Genomic DNA, 17,478 nt, shown 5'->3' on the forward strand with positions numbered 1-17,478 from the left:
ATGTGGAACAGTACACAACCTCAAGGTTTAGGTACGAAATCTGAATCTTAATTCAGAAAGCCTGATATTCATATAACCCCCACTGTGTAAAATTTCTGAACTTCTGATAAAGCCTCAGTAATGTTTTACATTTATTCCACAAAGCACTAGAATGAGAGACAGTGTATGCTTGCTTCCCTGAAGCTTTCATCGTTCTCTGGTGTTTTATGGTAAAATTTGTTTCAATTTCTAAGCTGCGAAGTCAAAATGCTGTGACCAAAAGCTATGGGTCATATTTTCTTTGTATTACAGAAGTTCTGGATTGATCATCTTTTTTGTGTGCAGTATATATCAGAGTGGCAAGGAATGGTTTTCCACTGTATAAACCTTCTCCCAACAAACACCCCCAGCAATATATATATTTTTTAACACCTAACCCAAATGCAACTCCCACAGATAATTTCTTTCAGAGTCTAACAATCCATAAAGTTAAAAGTGTTCTAGAACTTTTCAAAACTATAGTCTGAAACTACAGTTCACATTGCATGCCTGCACATGAACGCAGACACACACACACACACACACACACACACACACACACACGAAGTAGTCTTTCAGCCATCTCACCAATGGATCCCATGGATAGGTTCTGAGAACCCAGATAGACAGGTGGAGGCAAGATAGATCTGTGGTTGTGAAATGAGGGGCAAAAGAGATCCAGAGACTATTCTAGAATAGGAGTGATCTGTGAGCCAAAGAGGCTATCCAAAGAAACATCCAAGACAAAGGGGACCAGGTGAAAAACTATGCCCAGAAAAAAGATCATCTGATTTAAGCGAGTCTGAGAGGGATTTGAATAGAAGGCTCAGGCTTGAATTCCCTGAAGCACCAATACATAAAGCAAGACCACATTCCACAGTAGACTGGGCTTTGCCTGTAGGTAAGGAGGGTACTCTTATAGCTGAGAAGGCTATTCATGCACAAGATGTTTTTTAATGCAGGCTAAATGTCTGCTCTGAAAAATGTGGTCACGAAAACTGTCATACACCCAAAAGACTAGTATGCAATTATTAAACATGATGTTAATAAAAAACTTCTGACTACATGGGGGAGAGCATGTGTTTTAATAATAAATAGAAAAAAAATAGCAAACTAAGTGGATATAACTGCTAAAATCAAAATTATGTATTAAAAAGAGGGCTGACAGATTACACCAAAATTTTAATTAAGACATTATAAATGATTGTAATGGGTTTTTTGTTATTGTTTTATTGTTGCTTCATTTTCTGCATCTGCATATTTTCTTAATTTTTTTCTTCTGTACATGAGTTATTTTAGTAAGAACAAAAGCACTAACAAGTTTTATTTATTTTCTAAGCTATAACACCCAGAATTGTGCTGTCACAAAAAGAGCTCAGAAGTGGAATCAGAGGTCCTGAGTTTGAGAATAAACCTGATGCTATCTGATGGTGTGGAATTAAGCAAGCGACCTAACCTCTGTAATAACAGCCATCATCTTTTGACCTAATGAACATGTACTCTTTGCCCATGGTATCTCATCAAATATTCAGATCAATGAAGCAGACTGGCCTTGTTCCACCATTAGATAGATGAATGAACTGAGACCTAAAGAAATTAAATAATTGCCCAAGATTACAGAGCTAGCAAATGGCAGAACTAGGAACAGAACTCAGAACTGTGTCTCCTAACCTTTTTAACTATAAAATAAAGACATGCTATGAGTCTCAAACTATTCTACTTATGAGTTCCCACGAAGGCAAGGACCCTGTATTAGTTTCACTCACAGATATATCTCAAGCACTTGGACCAGTGCTTCGCACACAATACGTACTCAGTAAATATTTGTTATAATACCTGCACAGCAGATTGAAATCATGGTTTTGAGAGTTCTGGAACAGCTCTCAAAAGTCACCTTCTACAAAATGAAATTTCTTTGGGGTCTCATAATTTAACTTAAAACTTCATGTGCACTTTGTATTCCACTTCATAATATCACATATGTGGTTTAATAGCATCACAATATGTGGTTTAACCTAAATATTTTTCAAACTATTCAACTCTTAAGTAACTTTAACCCCCCTTCCCTCATCAAATAAGTAATATTAGTGCTCCTGGAAGATTCAATAAATTTGGCATAGGGTTTCTTGTATGCCTGGCACACCTCACATACCACCACGTGTACATACTTGGGCTAAGGAGCTTGGACCTAACTGGCCTCAAATGTTCTTATCAGCTCAAAAATGCTATGCTTTTGGAACAGAGAATAATCTCCCAGCTAAAAATGAACTAGTAAGACATACAGTGGAACATCTTTGTTCTGGACGTAAAGATGCCATGTCTTTTGGGCGCCTGGGTGGCTCAGATGGTTAAGCGTCTGCCTTCGGCTCAGGTCATGATCCCAGAGTCCTGGGATCGGGTCCCGCATCAGGCTCCCTGCTCCTTGGGAGCCTGCTTCTCCCTCTGCTTCTCTCTCTCTGTCTCTCATGAATAAATAAATAAAATCTTTAAAAAAAAAAAAAAGATGCTATGTCTTTCATCTAAGACTGCATTAGGTTTTTTTGGCAGCTGAAATTAAAATTAGTTCATTTTAAGCTTACCATGAACCAAACCCCTAGGTCCTTCTTATAGGAACTGTTATAAGCCAGATACTCCCCATCTTATATTGGCATATTTTTATTTTTTGCACCTGTGTGCAAATTTTTACCTTTCCATCCTAATAAAATTATTCATTAGGCTCAGGTCATCATTCCAGTCTGTTGAGAGCTGTCTTGAACCCAGTTGTGTCATCGATCATAATAACCATCTGACAGAAAATTGTCAGATATGACTTTCATATCTTCATCCAAAGCACTGGAAATACATAAATAAAAACAGTGCAGGACAGAGCTTTGGGGCACACCCCTAGACACCTTCATCTAGGTCAAAGATACTCATGATCAAGAGGAAACACAGGCCTTAGTAAAAGGACATATCAAAATCCTTGTGTGGGCATGAGATATTTTTATATTTTTCAAAAGAACAGGAATTAGCTTTAAAGGACTAGACACACTGAACTGGATAACAAAGAATAATTCGTCAACATTCTAGGTACTGTTGATCAATTACCTGTGAATTTGCCCATCTGCACTTTCATCTGTTTTTGTCTACAGGATACATTAAAAAAAAAAAATGTTGACCACATGAGCTTCTAAATCAGGATCTCTGGTGAACTATTCTAGTAGTCTGTTTTTTAATGAGGCTAATTTGGCATTATTTAGTTTCAGTGCTTTTTCTCTGAGAGTTCAAAAGCAATATGCATTTTTTTCTGGAAATTAACATACATTTCACTGGTATAAAGATTCTGGAATTTTCCTTTTATCCATCACTTTTAAGATCACTTTTATCTATCTGGAGCAGATGTTTACAGAACCCCACTATACCCCCTCAGTCTTCCCTGAAAGTCACTGCACACCTTCTCCCTTCATATCTGCCAGGTGACATTCTCTGCCAAAGGAAGCTGCTAAACCCATGAGCAGGGCAGCTGAATCCGCCCTCAGAGAGATAATTCTGAGGCACATTCCACAGTGTCTCAGAAGGACCTAAGACAGCACAAATATAATTCCCAATCGGAATAATTCGCTACAATGTCCCTCTGTTTGCTTTCCTCCCTTCTTCTCACCTTCCCATTCCCATTCTGTTTCCTGGGATCTCTTTCCAAAAACCTACTTGCACCCAAATCCTTATCTCTGAGTATGCTTTGGGGAAAATCAAAACTAAGACACAATCTCCAAACACCCAGCACTGTTCCATCTGTGTGATTCTCCTAAAACTACTGGAAGTGTTTGCCCAGTCACATCAAATGTTGTTTCACTACCCATGGATACAGGGCATTTGTGCCTACAGACCAGAAATCACTGAAAACCTACCTATGGGTGCTTTTCTATCACTGTAGATAGAAAAGAGATAACCATCTCCTTTGGGCTTCAGTGGCCCTTAGTCATGCTTATTTTATGTTTTACAATATGAAAGTCATCCTTCTTGCTGGAGAAGAGGAAAACAAAATAGCAGTTAAGCAGTATTCTCTTTTTCTCTCCCAAGATACCTCAAGGTCATATTGAAAGTCTTCAAAAGAAGAACCGAAGGTTAAAAATATATACATAGTTCTAAAACTAAGCAAAACCCAAATATTAGGTTGGAAAGTTAAATCAACCATTTGTAAGATAGTTAGCATCTATCTGTAAGTCACAAAGAGACTAAACAGTTTGGCAAGTGGGAATATTGTTCTTATCATCCAAGGGTCTAAATTCCAAACTAGGATTCTATTACCCTTTCAACAAACACTTCTTCCGCTCCCAGTATGTGTTAGGCACTGTGCTAAAAAATGGGGAGCTACATCTGAGAACACAAGATATCCCCCTGACAATAAGGAGCGTAGAGTTGAGTGAACAGTGTTGGGGTATATATGGGCAGGAGCAACCCATCTGACCATTCCACATAATTCCTCCATAGCCATTCAAGTAGGATCTTGAATTTCTATATTAAATTGATACTTAACTCATATCCTAAAGCTTCTGAGTCCTTTTAATAAATTGGCATAGTCTTCTGCCTACACTTTTTTTACCCAGATGGTAACACAGAATATTCCTCACAGCTCCCAAAATTCTTTGTGATGTTCTAATCCCTCTTAATTCTCTTCCACTGGGAAGTTTCATTTGGCTGAAAGTAAACAGCACCTTATTAGAGTTACAAGAAGATTATGCTGGAGGCAGAGGTGCTGAGGGGAATATGCTGAGTCTATGTAAAATGGTCCTCATGGCAAGCCTGCCAAATTAGCTCGTTAATGCCAAAAATGACCACCTCGTGGTCAAGAACATCAGCCTTAGAACACCAAAGGAGACTTCTCAGAAACTGCCACAGAGCAGATATATTCTAAATGTGGCCTGGCACTAAACTACATTAAACCCTGGTAAGAAACCAAGGTCCCACAGCCCTGGTTTCACACGGTAACTTGGAGGACAGATTGGGAGTATCACTTCAGATATTGCTTGTCTTTGCAAGAAGCCTTTTCAGGCTGAACACAAAAAGTTCACTAGAGACATACTGCACGTGATTTGTGTACACCATTTATAATGACCTTTTTCAGAAAATGCACTGTTGACATGATTCATTCGTTTTTTAGACTCACGTGGCAATTGTTTTTGGAAAACCCAGCTATTGAAATACCTGAGTCCAAAAGAAGAAAATTCGCTATTATGTTTCTTTCATTAAAGTGAGTCAGATGTGTCACTGCTGTTTAAGTAGAATTATTTAACAGATTCGTTCTGGAAGAAAAACACCTCAGGAAACACAGTAAGAGGTTTTCAAGCCCTCACTACGGAAACAGTTTCTTGCTAATGTCCCATTTCCCCTCCTCCAACTGAATAGGCCTGAAACCCACTGGCTGATGAGATGATAAATAAAGAGACAGAGACAACTTTGGTTTTCTGCTCCTTTACTAGCTCTGTGGCCTTAAGAGAGTCACTTAATCTTCCTGAAACTCAAGTTTCCTCTTTTTCAAAACAGACTCCTTAAGGATTAAAAGAGATGATATATTGACAATGCCTGGCACAGAAATGATTGTCCGTAGAGTAACCGAAGGTCGCGCAGTTAGCAACCACAACAGCAGCGGCGGTACCCGGAGACAAGGACCAAGTCAGGCCTCTGCTCTTGTGTGCTTCCAAGTTCCATGCCCTGGCTCGGCAGGGCCACAGGTTTGGGAGATTTCCCCTTCATTTTCACTCCCAGTATCTTAGACAACTGAAGTTTTCATGCATATACACGGGGACTCAGGATCAAGAACAACACCAGCTTAATCCAGTTTGTGAGGCTGTCATGCCAGTGACTCTAGCATGCCTACGCGTAATTTATTGTTCTTAAAGATTTTTCTCTCCTTATCGTAGAGGGTAAAGGGGAGAAGTCCTTGCCCATTGCAGAATGCTATCTAAAGAGGATGGGCACTTACTTATTAAATTTTATTATTTAATCAGACTCTTATTAAAGTAGGAGTTACTCTGTTAACTCCTCGGATATGGGTATTATCTAACAACATTAAATGCTAAAGAATAAAAGCCTATCCTGTCCAACATAGAAAATATTTGATATACAGGTTAATGTCAAGATACGTGACACTTGAAGACTAAACACTCAGTGTTTGTCAGATTGTTTTACTTGTCAACCACATTACTGTATAGTAAAATATATTGTCAAAAAGCATTTCTTTGAGAGGGCATCTCTTTTGTTGGTTTGCCTGATTTTGCTGTAAGACTAATTAGCCATGACAATTAGCATAGGTGCAGATCCTAAGAGAAATAGGATTAGCTGAAATGAAACCATGCTACAGGCAAGTCATTGTAATAAAAATGAAGCATGAGACCTAACACTGGCAAATATGCTGTGCTTCCTCAGGCTCATCACCACCAAATACATCCTTTTCAACATTTGCTGGAATGGTAAACATTTTCCAGTCCGGTAGGTATTTTTTTGAAGTGAACTTGCACAAACGGCATTTTAATACAGAAGACAATCCAAATTCATAAATTTTATACATTTCAAGGAAAACATTCAGACAAGATCAAAGAACTCAGAGACAGAAAAAAACTCTATATGTAAAATTCAAATTTTACAAGAAAATCAATATAAAACCCTTTCTTTTTGGACATGTAGGTATTGCTGTACCACATTTAAAGCAGATCAGAATTCTTCATTGATAGTTCAAAAATATGAACTCTAAAAATTTAGAAGCAGAAGCTTTTTTGTAGCAGAAGGTTTCCATGGTATAGTCTATGCAGAAATATTCCACTAGAGGGGTAAAGTACTTGAAAGATATAACAATTTGTCATCTGGTGGCACCTTGGTTCTTTAAAGGGCTTTCATTGTTTAATTTTGAGGGCTCACTGGGACCTATAGCTTCCACAGATTATGGATTTCTTTTCCAAACAATAAACATGTTGCTTTTTTTTGAACGGAATAAACAGCAAAGATGAGGTTCCACTTGCTGTGAAGGTCATGATCATCACCATGAGAATGAGTTTCTTCTTTTTAGTTGAGAACTGGAATGAGTTTACGATGACCTCAGTGTAAAATGTCATATCTCACAGATGAGTCTAAGCCAGAGAAAGATATTAATGCTCAAGGGTAAGGCCATCTTACCAATCCTCCATAACCCACCTTGGTATTTCATGCTCGTTTCAGTTAAAAAAAGATCTATTGCTCTATGCTCCATGGTTTTTTTTTAAGCTACATAAAATAAGAAATTTAGTTTTGCTGTTCGCCTCTGAAGCAGGACAGATGTTTAAGAAATTACAGTTAACTTCAATATATGCAAATCTTATTTTTCCTAAAGGGAAAAAGTTGCTAATGATGTTCTTGCAACTACAAACTTCTTCTCACCTGAGGAGACCATTTTAAGAATTACTTGTTATTCAAATTGGAAACAGAATTAATGCAGAACAGCCTAAATTGTTTCTTGGGCATATTATTCTAATGATGGGTAAATCTGAGGAAAATTATTTAGAAATATTCATTCCAGGGATTCCAATGATCAGTTTTACTGAGTCATCAATTCCTTAATTACTCAATAACACACTTGCTACCCCCCCATTTCTAATGGGAACAATCTCTGTCACCAATTTGGTGAGTGATTTCATTATTTTAATACAGCTAAAAATAGGAATATTTATAGAAACCATTACATTTCAGAGAGACTTATACCAGTTCCAAAAAGAAAAGATATAGTTTTGAAAAATAAAACAGAATTTAGGGAATAGGCATAAATTTAAGACCACTAGTACATTGTTTTCATTATCTGCATGTTTGAAAAATCTTAATGATACCTTTAAAGACTTACATAGTGCTTTGTTTTGTTTTTTGATTCAATAGTTGATTGAGAAACCTGAGTCCATTAAGTGAAGAAAATTACCAAATCACGGGCCTGGATGGCAAGAGACAGAGTGTGTGTCATCAACTGCATGGATGACCTGCACCAATATTTAATCCCTCAGGATGTCAGTGTCTGCCATGGCAAAGTGACAAGGCTGAACTAAGTGACCCCTCATGTCATTCTTTGTATTTACTGCTAGTACACATTTGGAAGACTCTTATCAGAATTTTTTTTAACATGACAACTAATTTTTATGAATATTTTTAAAGATAATTAAGGTAAGAGGATAGCCATATATTCGCATGTACATTAAAAAAAATTTAGAAGGATACATAGTAGTTCATGGGAAGAAGTAGAGTGTGAGTGTGAGTGTATATGTGTGTGTGTGTGTGTGTGTGTGTATGGAGAATGGGGAAGTGCTTTGTCTTCATATTCTCAAATCTAAGAATGTTTATACCACAAGCATTCAACTTTTGCAACCAAAATAATGTAAACCAAATATACATGAAAACTGTAGTACAAAGATTCCTTTATGATTACTACTTTTGAATTTCAAATATACAATTATTATTCCATGGCTGTACTGATGTATTGTGTTTTTTTTTTTTTTCCAGAAAATATTTAAGTTTAGAGTTGTCTTAACTCTGATATTCTCCTTTTTGTCTGCTTATCCAGTTTCTACTTAACTTCCAAGTCCTGTTCACATATCAACTCCACCTTCTCCTGCCCTGGCTTTTCATAAGCAGCTCCACTCTAGCACCTGCACAGGAATGGAGTCATGTTCAATATCTCTCATCTTACTCTTTATTTCCTCCCAAATTCATAGCACAATGCCTGGCATTGGGAGGAGACTGTGCATTTTTTTAAAGATTTTTTAAATGTTATTTATTTGAGAGACAGAGAGAGAGGGAGCAAGCACAAGCAAGGGGAGGGGCAGAGGCAGAGGGAGAAGCAGGCTCCCCACTGAGCAGGGAGCCTGACACAGGGCTCAATCCCAGGACCCTGAACCAAAGGCAAAAGGCAAAGGCTTAACCAACTGATCCACCCAGGCGTCCCTGAGACTCTGTGTATTTTATCCCTGGAACACACTGTGAAATCTGACACCTTATAAACTCTACTCAAGAGATTTTTCTTATGTCATTGAAAACATAAGAAGAAAGAAAAAGTAAAAATCCTATTGCATACTATAAACATAAACACCTCTGACAAGTAACAAGTTAAGCTAATGTCAGTGGAAGTAGGTCAGCCGGATAAGGAGCTAATTCTTTAGGGCTGCTTTGCCTGGGCTTCCTGAATAGAGTCAGGTTCACTGACAATCATCTAAAGGTATTCTATCATCTAAATTTCTTAAAAGAATTTTCTAATCCAAAATTCTGCAGGAACAGGAATTAAATTTAATGAAAAAAATGGTGAAGTGTTGGACTCGGTAAAAATAGTAAGAATCAGAATTGTGAATTGTGTCTTTCTGCACATGACTGCTAAGGTTAGTATCAGCAAGCAGCCCATTTCTTAGAAGAGGAAGCTGAGAACCAAGACTGAATCAGAGGCAGCTGATTTGTAATGGACAGCAACTTGTAATAGTCCAGGATATGGAAACAGAATTCAAATTCTCTTTCCATCACTCACTCTCTGTGCCAATTTGGACAAGTCACTTCAGTTACCTGAGTTTAATTTCCTTATCTATAAAATAACAGACAGCATGCCTGCCTATGGGATTATTGGAAAGATTAGATGCCCTAGTGTATATAAAACCAATGCACAAGCTATTTATGTATATGGATATAGAATACTATTGTTCATTATAGGGATTTCTTCAATAATTCTTCTTCCCTGGCCTCCAACGGTTGGGCAGAAGTGCATGGTGGAGAATAGGCCAATGCATGGGAACCAGAAGTCTTCTAGTCTTCGCTCATACCCTTTCTAAATGGGTAGCTTATGGCAGGTCTTAACCTCTCTGCTTTGGTTTCCCACTGGGGGAAAAAAAGGAACAATATTATGTTCACATAGCTGAAATATTTTAAATAATCAAATGGAAAAATGGTTGTGAAATGCTTTGCAAAGCCAAGAGCTTTCAGCCAAGACAAGCACATTTGTGTCTTGAAAAGTGGGTGACAGAAAGGTAAAGTGACTCATGCAGGGATGCTCAGCATACTGTTATACACAGGAAGAAACTAAGCTAGAAACTATTTTTAAGTTCCTTCTACTCCACTACCTATTTGAATAAGTGGATCATGTACACAAAATACTGGTCAAAAAATATATAACACTATACAAATGGAAGCTCTATTTTCTAATATAAAAGAAGAAAGCAAAAAAAATTTATATGCATAAATAGGTTAAAATAACATTTGGACATTGAGGCATTACTGTTTGGTTACATTATAAAACAAAATACATTTACTGTATTTTTTTGACAATGACTTCACTGACTAGTTCTTCACAGTCACTACTGCTTTCCAGCCCCACTCAACTACCTTCCATCAAAATTAAACACCCTTTATTCCCAAGTCTGTTTGGGTATAACTGCTGCTTGTCCTGGTTGCACAACCAAGGATTTATTTAAAAATTTATCTCAGCCTTGCCCAAAATGTTCTTGAGCATTTACCAACTAAAGAAAACCATCCTGACTTTCTTGCAAAGTTTCTAATGAACTTTATCTATGAAGGTATAATGAGTTGTAACTGCTTGTTTACTTTTTGTTTTGATGTGTTTTATTTTTTTAAATTATATCAACTTACTACAGAACACCTTTCCTGATATTGTTGCTAAGTTTCCACTGAGTTCAGATTAAAAAAAAAAAAGATTTTTGAAAATTTTTTTAATACTTAGAGAGAACAGGGGCACCTGGGTGGCTCAGTTGGTTAAGCGACTGCCTTCGGCTCAGGTCATGATCCTGGAGTCCCGGGATCGAGTCCCACATCGGGCTCCCTGCTCAGCAGGGAATCTGCTTCTCCCTCTGACCCTCTTCCCTCTCGTGCTATCTCTCATTCTCTCTCTCTCAAATAAATAAATAAAATCTTTAAAAAAAAATACTTAGAGAGAACAAAGAGAAAATGACTTTTTCAGATGCTGGTTAACTGAACAATGTTATATTGTGTCTCTTTTGTATTCATTCACTTCTCTCTAGGGATAATCTTTATGCATTATTCAAATTTACTATCATGACACAAAAAGATGGCTCCAAACAAAATTGCTGATCCTTGTTTACACACAAAAAGGGATTTGAAATATAAATCTTCATATTAGCACAGTTTGTGAAATGTCATTCCATTATATGATAACTTCCTGTTCTACAATTTGGGTCAACATCTGAAAAAATCATTATATCATTATATCATTACAAAATACTACAAAAGTACCCTCTTTCCAAAAAAAACTTACCTTTTACCAGATTTGAGACAAGAACAACCTCAGAAACTCTGCTCCCTTCTTTAAGACTCTTACTGTCCTACTAAGCTATAGCTATTTATTCACTTCTCCTCCAGCACTGGATCATAAACTCCTTAGGGCAGGGCCCATGCATAAACCATCTTTATAATCCAAAGAGCTTGGCACCTAGAAGGTGCATCAAAAGTGTTTGCAGGGAAAAAAAAAAAGTGTTTGCAGAGTTGAGTTTACTTAACAAGTGATGTATGCTACACTCTTACAACTTTACCCTCTATTACTAACCTTGTGTGGAGACGGAAAGGACACCCCAAAGAGCATGCCCTTCACCAGCCATAAACACCTGCTCAGCCTGACTCTTTCTGGCGACGAGGACATACCTGCTATTCCTTGCCCTCACACCAGCACAACTATGTAAAGAAATAGCAGAAAGAACCAACACCTTCAAGGGGTCAGTAGCTAGCATGACCAAAAATCCTAATTTTCTGGGGACAAGCCCTATTAACACACATTGTCCTGGCATCCAGTTTGGCCTAGGGGATCTCTTTCACCCTCAAAAGTGTTATCTTTTGGATGAAAAGTTATATGGTCCTCTTATTAATAGTCATGCTTCAACTGTGTCCTTTTTCTCTACTTGGAGACCTTGAGGGGAGGTTCTGGAAACACCAATGATAGGCAATATTGTGCAAGGAACAAAGACAGGGTAACTGGAGACTGGGACATTTTCTGTTGCCCCTTAATTAGTACCTAAAACCCAAAACTAAGAATAAACAGACATGGAGTATGTCACATTTTATTTTTTTTAAGATTTTTTATTTATTTATTTGACAGAGAAAGAGAGATTGAGAGCAGGAACACAAGCAGGGGGAGTGGGAGAGAGAGAAGCAGGCCTCCCGCGGAGCAGGGAGCCCGATGCGGGGCTCGATCCCAGGACCCTGGGATCACGACCTGAGCCGAAGGCAGACGCTTTATGACTGAGCCACCCAGGCGCACCTCACATTTTATTTTTATTTATTTATTTACTTACTTATTTTTAGAGAGGGAGAGAGAGGAGAGGGAGGGGCAGAGGGAAGGGAGAGAGAGAATCTTTTTTTTTTTTAAATAAATGTAATGAGGAGAGAGATTTTTTTTTTCCTTCAAAGATTTTATTTATTTATTTGACAGAGAGAGAGACAGCAAGAGAGGGAACACAAGCAGGGGGAGTGGGAGAGGGAGAAGCAGGCTTCCCGCGGAGCAGGGAGCCCGATGTGGGGCTCAATCCCAGGACCCTGGGATCACGACCTGAGCCGAAGGCAGCCACTTAACGACTGAGCCACCCAGGCGCCCCGAGATAGAGAATCTTAAGCAGGCTCTACACCCAGTGTGGAGCCCAAACTGGGACTCAATCTTGCAACCCTGAGATCATGACCCAAGCTGAAATCAAGAGTTGGACACTTAACTGACTGAGCCACGCAGGTGCCCAGAGTATGTCACATTTTAAACAGAATGGCCATCATCAAGAGTCAGAAACCTGTGTCAAAGCTGATGAGGAAGCAGAAAAACTTTCCCCAATACTCCCAAGTCATCAATCCAGCCCCATCCAAATCCCCAGCCCTAACACTTCTTTTAGCTTATAAACTGAAATGGACAGAAGAAAGAATTGTGGGAGTCCTGAGTTATCCGCTAGAAGGTGGGCCAGAAACCTAAGTGGAATGTAGACAGTGAAGGGAGGGGGGACTCCCAGGGAATCATTCAGAGAGAAGGGGGCAATTTGAGAAGGGGACCATTACCTCATTCCCCAAAGGACATTTGCTTATGCAGAGAACTTTTGAGATCTTCCCCACTGTGCCTTCAGAACCAGGGAAAGAAAAGTGGCAAGAGAAATCAGGACCGAGAGAGGAGGAACCCGTGGAGGGCCTAAACATCCTGTACTTGGAGTGGCAAAAAGTACGTCTTCCTTTAGGGTCATACAGACACCACAGAGAGAAGCTAGGCTTAAGCTGTCCTGCCGGAACCAGACCCAGGTTCATTCAAAGAGACTGAGTCCAAACCAGAGCCAGATTTCCTCCAAGGACAACTGTGTGGTAAGGAGATACCATGCCCTTCACACACGCCTTCCACAAAGGGTCATCCCAAATACATGTGCACTTCCAGAGAGACAGTCTTGGGACCCCTGTCCCATCAGACTAGCCATTAGTGGCGAGGCAGTACTGTCCAGACTGGCAGTAACAATGAAGAAGCCACACAGGGTAAGTTAAGAAAAAGACACTGGTACCTTTCTCCCCTCAGCTTACCAGTATTAATGTGTAAGAGGAACTAGAAAGAGGAGGGGGACAATGATGAAGAGCCCCAGGGGTAACACAACCCTTCTCACTCTAGGTCATCCAGAGTTACAAGATTTAGGTTAGAGAGGAGATTAGAATTCTAAACTGGATGGATTTTTTTTTTTTTTTTTTTAAGCTAGAATGACTGGGAAACCACATACTGCCCAATATGTCATTTAGGATGCCATTCAGCAATAAAAGTCGAAATCAACAGAGCTGAGGGAAATAATTAGAGCAAAGTAAAATTTCCAATTTGTACCTTACCAAGTTGAGCTACAAGAACTCAAAATCAAGATTTTTTTTTCTAAGTCTGAGCTTTGTAAATTAATCAAGTGCTCAAGGTTTTATGAGCCTGGAAAGTGTCCAGGAAGGACTGATCACTTCTAGTCTATACCCTATGTTCATATCCTATGCATTAAATGGCTGCTCAGCAATTCATGAATTCACATCAATGGTTTAATTTAACAGTATCTGACCCATTGGTTAGAATCTGGCTGCAGCCTCAAAGCCTTGCCTGCCTGTTTTCCAAACCGGTTTCCAAGGTCATGCTTTCTCTCCTCCAAATCTATCCATGCCTAAGGCTCGAAAGGATTCCCAGCAAGAAGGACACAACCAAGGGTGTCACATAGCCTGACACGTACCTGTCCCAGGTAACAATCCAGGTAACAATACTTTCTGTCTTCATCTTCTGCATCTGTTTCCCCTATACTCAAATGACTCAAGATTTGAGAAAAGAAAAACCTTCCTCATAAAAAAGCTGAGAACCCCTCTCAGGAAGGGTAGTCTAAGGGCCACACTTGCTGCACTTTCAAGGAGTATTCTTTTGAAAACAGTCTGAAACACTATATTAAGTCTATAGGTTTCAGAAATGGCTCTGAATAAAAAAAAAAAACAGTTTAATCTTAGCATTAGTGAGTTTAGTAAAGTTTAATCTTAGCATTAGTAAGTCTCCAACTCAGGCTCACTCAGGACTGGCTTCCACTAGGCCAGAGGAATATAAAGACAGCTGAGCTCAGGCAAAAAATGGCTAAGTATTAAAGACTTATCTTAGAAGTGAGGGCCATGAACCCTTTTTTCTGTCTTCACCATACTCTTATCCATGTGAGTTCTGTAGCAAGGCTTTTGTAAGACAGAAGTCAAATTAATGGTTGGTCAGGGGTCACAGATCTCTCGGCTCCCGACTTTATCAGGAACTTGGAACTAACCCGTATTTCCATGCCTTTGACTCAGCAATATTCAATTTAGTGTGTACCACTGTGCCAGTCTTTTTGGTCCACAGCTACCCACAACTCCCCTTACAGAAGAAAGATTAATAATAACAAATCTCTACAAGTACTGTAGTCTAAATTTAAAAGAAAGAAGCTTCTTTTCCATATACTTTCAATACCTCTCAAATTACACAGGTAGGCTATAAACTCTACTTATTTGTAGTGCCAACCCTTTAAGTTTCAGGAGATATGCTGTAACCTTAACCATGCGGACACACACCCCACCACACCCCACCCCACTCCCCCACACACATTTCACCATCACAATGACCACTCCTACCACTAGGCCACTTGGAAAACAAAATACCAAATTCTGTTACTCGTCAGATAGCTAAGAAATAGACTGGAAAGAAACTCATTTAGCAGAATAAACCACAATGAGCAAAACACATCATAAAATGTTTGAATAGGACTTTAACAACATAATCTGAACCAATACACTTAATTTGGTTTTGGTAGTTTCATTTGACCAAAAATCTACGGTGTTTTCTTGTGCCTTGTCAGTGAGAATGCAAACTGGCATAGCCACTGTGGAAAAAAGCACGGATATTCCTCAAAAAACTAAAAATTGAATTACCATATGATCCAGGAATTCCAGTATTGGGTATTTACCCAAAGAATACAAAAACACTAATTCAAAGAGATATAGACACCCCTATGCTTATTGCAGCATTATTTACAATAGCCAAATTATGGAAGCAGCCCAAGTGTCCATCCATAGGTAAATGGATAAAGAAGAGGTGGTAGATATACACAGTGGAATAGTACACATCCATAAAAAAGAATGAAACCTTGCACTTGCAAGAACATGGATGGATCTAGAGGGTACAATGCTAAGTGAATTAAGTCAGTCAGAGAAACACAAATACCATATGATTTCACTTATACGTGGAATTAAAGAAACAAAACAAACAAAGAAAAAAAATACAAACCAAAAAAACAGACTCTTAACTATAGAGAACGAACTGATGGTTACCAGAGGGGCGGTGGGTGGGGGAATGGGTGAAATAGATGAAGGGGATTCAGACTATACTTACCGTGAATAGCACTGAGTAATATATAGAATTGTTGAATCACTATACTGTACACCTGAAACTAATATAAAACTGTTGACTATACTAGAATTAAAATTAAAAAAGAAAAAGAAAAGAAAACTGACCCCAAAAGTCTATGGTATTTTAAGAGGCAGGAAAGAAAGCTAAAAGTATTATACTGTCCCACGTACACTCCCAATCTGAAATATTTAGAATAGAACCAATCTCTTCCCCCTGTCTTTACCATCATTTCACCACCCCACAGTCATATTCTCAAGAGATTTTTCAGGAAACCCCTAATATTCTTAGAAAAATCACAGCATCCATTTAATGTGAAGAGAACCATGCTTACTGAAAGAGAGGTTGCTTAAGGTCCTGAAAAGAACATGAGCTTTGCAGTAAAGGCAGAGTGGGGTGAGCTCCTGCCTCCAGCTATGAAAATTTGGGCTTATTACTTCTCTAAGCCTCAGTTACTTTATCCATAAAGTATGGTGATTTGATTCCACCTCTGAGTGGTATAGTGACCATAAGTAATATATGTGGAAGAGCCAGCACACAACAGTTCTTTGATAAATGCTTTGCATACGAATTTGTGGCTCTTAAACTGAAACTCAGAAGCAGTTTCTGGACATTTTAATTATATAATGCTTAATATCATTAAAATCTGCTATATAAGTGCTTTGGTTCTGGAGATCTCATAAGATGGCTAAATGAAAGGCTTTCCCTCTTTTCTTGTTAATTTTCAATTATTTACCCTCGGATTTTGGCTTGCAATTCATAGATTGTTATTTGCCTTCCAAAATCACCTGAGGAAACAAGAAGGTTTGTTTGTACACAGCTCAAAACAGAATCAAAATTCTGATAATCTGCTATGCTGTAACCCCAAAAGACCATAAGAGGGAAAAGATGATGAATAAGGCATTGCTTCTCTGTTTGAGCACATTTTCGAAAGAACAGCAAAATCCAGTACTGTTCAGCAGCTTATAATTTTTAACAATTTATTCTTGTAATAGAAAGAGAAAATGATTTCCAAGACCTCTTTTTTACTATTGTAAGCAAATTCTGCATTTCTAACCAGCTACATGGAAATAACATTTAAACAAGGAGCAGTCAAATAGGTATAAAATAGCAAGTGATTGAGATCATTGGTGCGGTAAGGAGGGTAGGGAAAAAAATATTTTTCAAATGTTATGATGGTCCTCTCCTTACACCCCTGCCCCCCATTCCAGAGATAAACCTCTTACAGGCCAATTATAAATTACTAGACAGATACAAGCCTGGTTAAGACAAAAGCCTTTAAGGGATGAAAGGGCATTATCTGCTTTTAACTACCCAAATAATGATCGTAAAGAACTGCTGACTTAGAAACTGAACTCTGATGACCCCCTAGTCTAGCCACTCATTCCATATAGAAGTTTCTCTGGTAACATACCTAAACCACTCCAGTGAGAGAACTGCATTAAGTTCCTTCCAGGCAACCCACCCGAATCTGCTATAGCTTCGAAGCTCAGGTCAAGCTCAGGAAAACCAGGCACTGAAAATTTTATAACGGTAGAGCTACTTCACTTCACAGGGTCTTGAGATGAACTGCC

This window comes from Zalophus californianus, chromosome 8 (assembly GCF_009762305.2).
Source record: "Zalophus californianus isolate mZalCal1 chromosome 8, mZalCal1.pri.v2, whole genome shotgun sequence".
NCBI lineage: Eukaryota > Metazoa > Chordata > Mammalia > Carnivora > Otariidae > Zalophus > Zalophus californianus.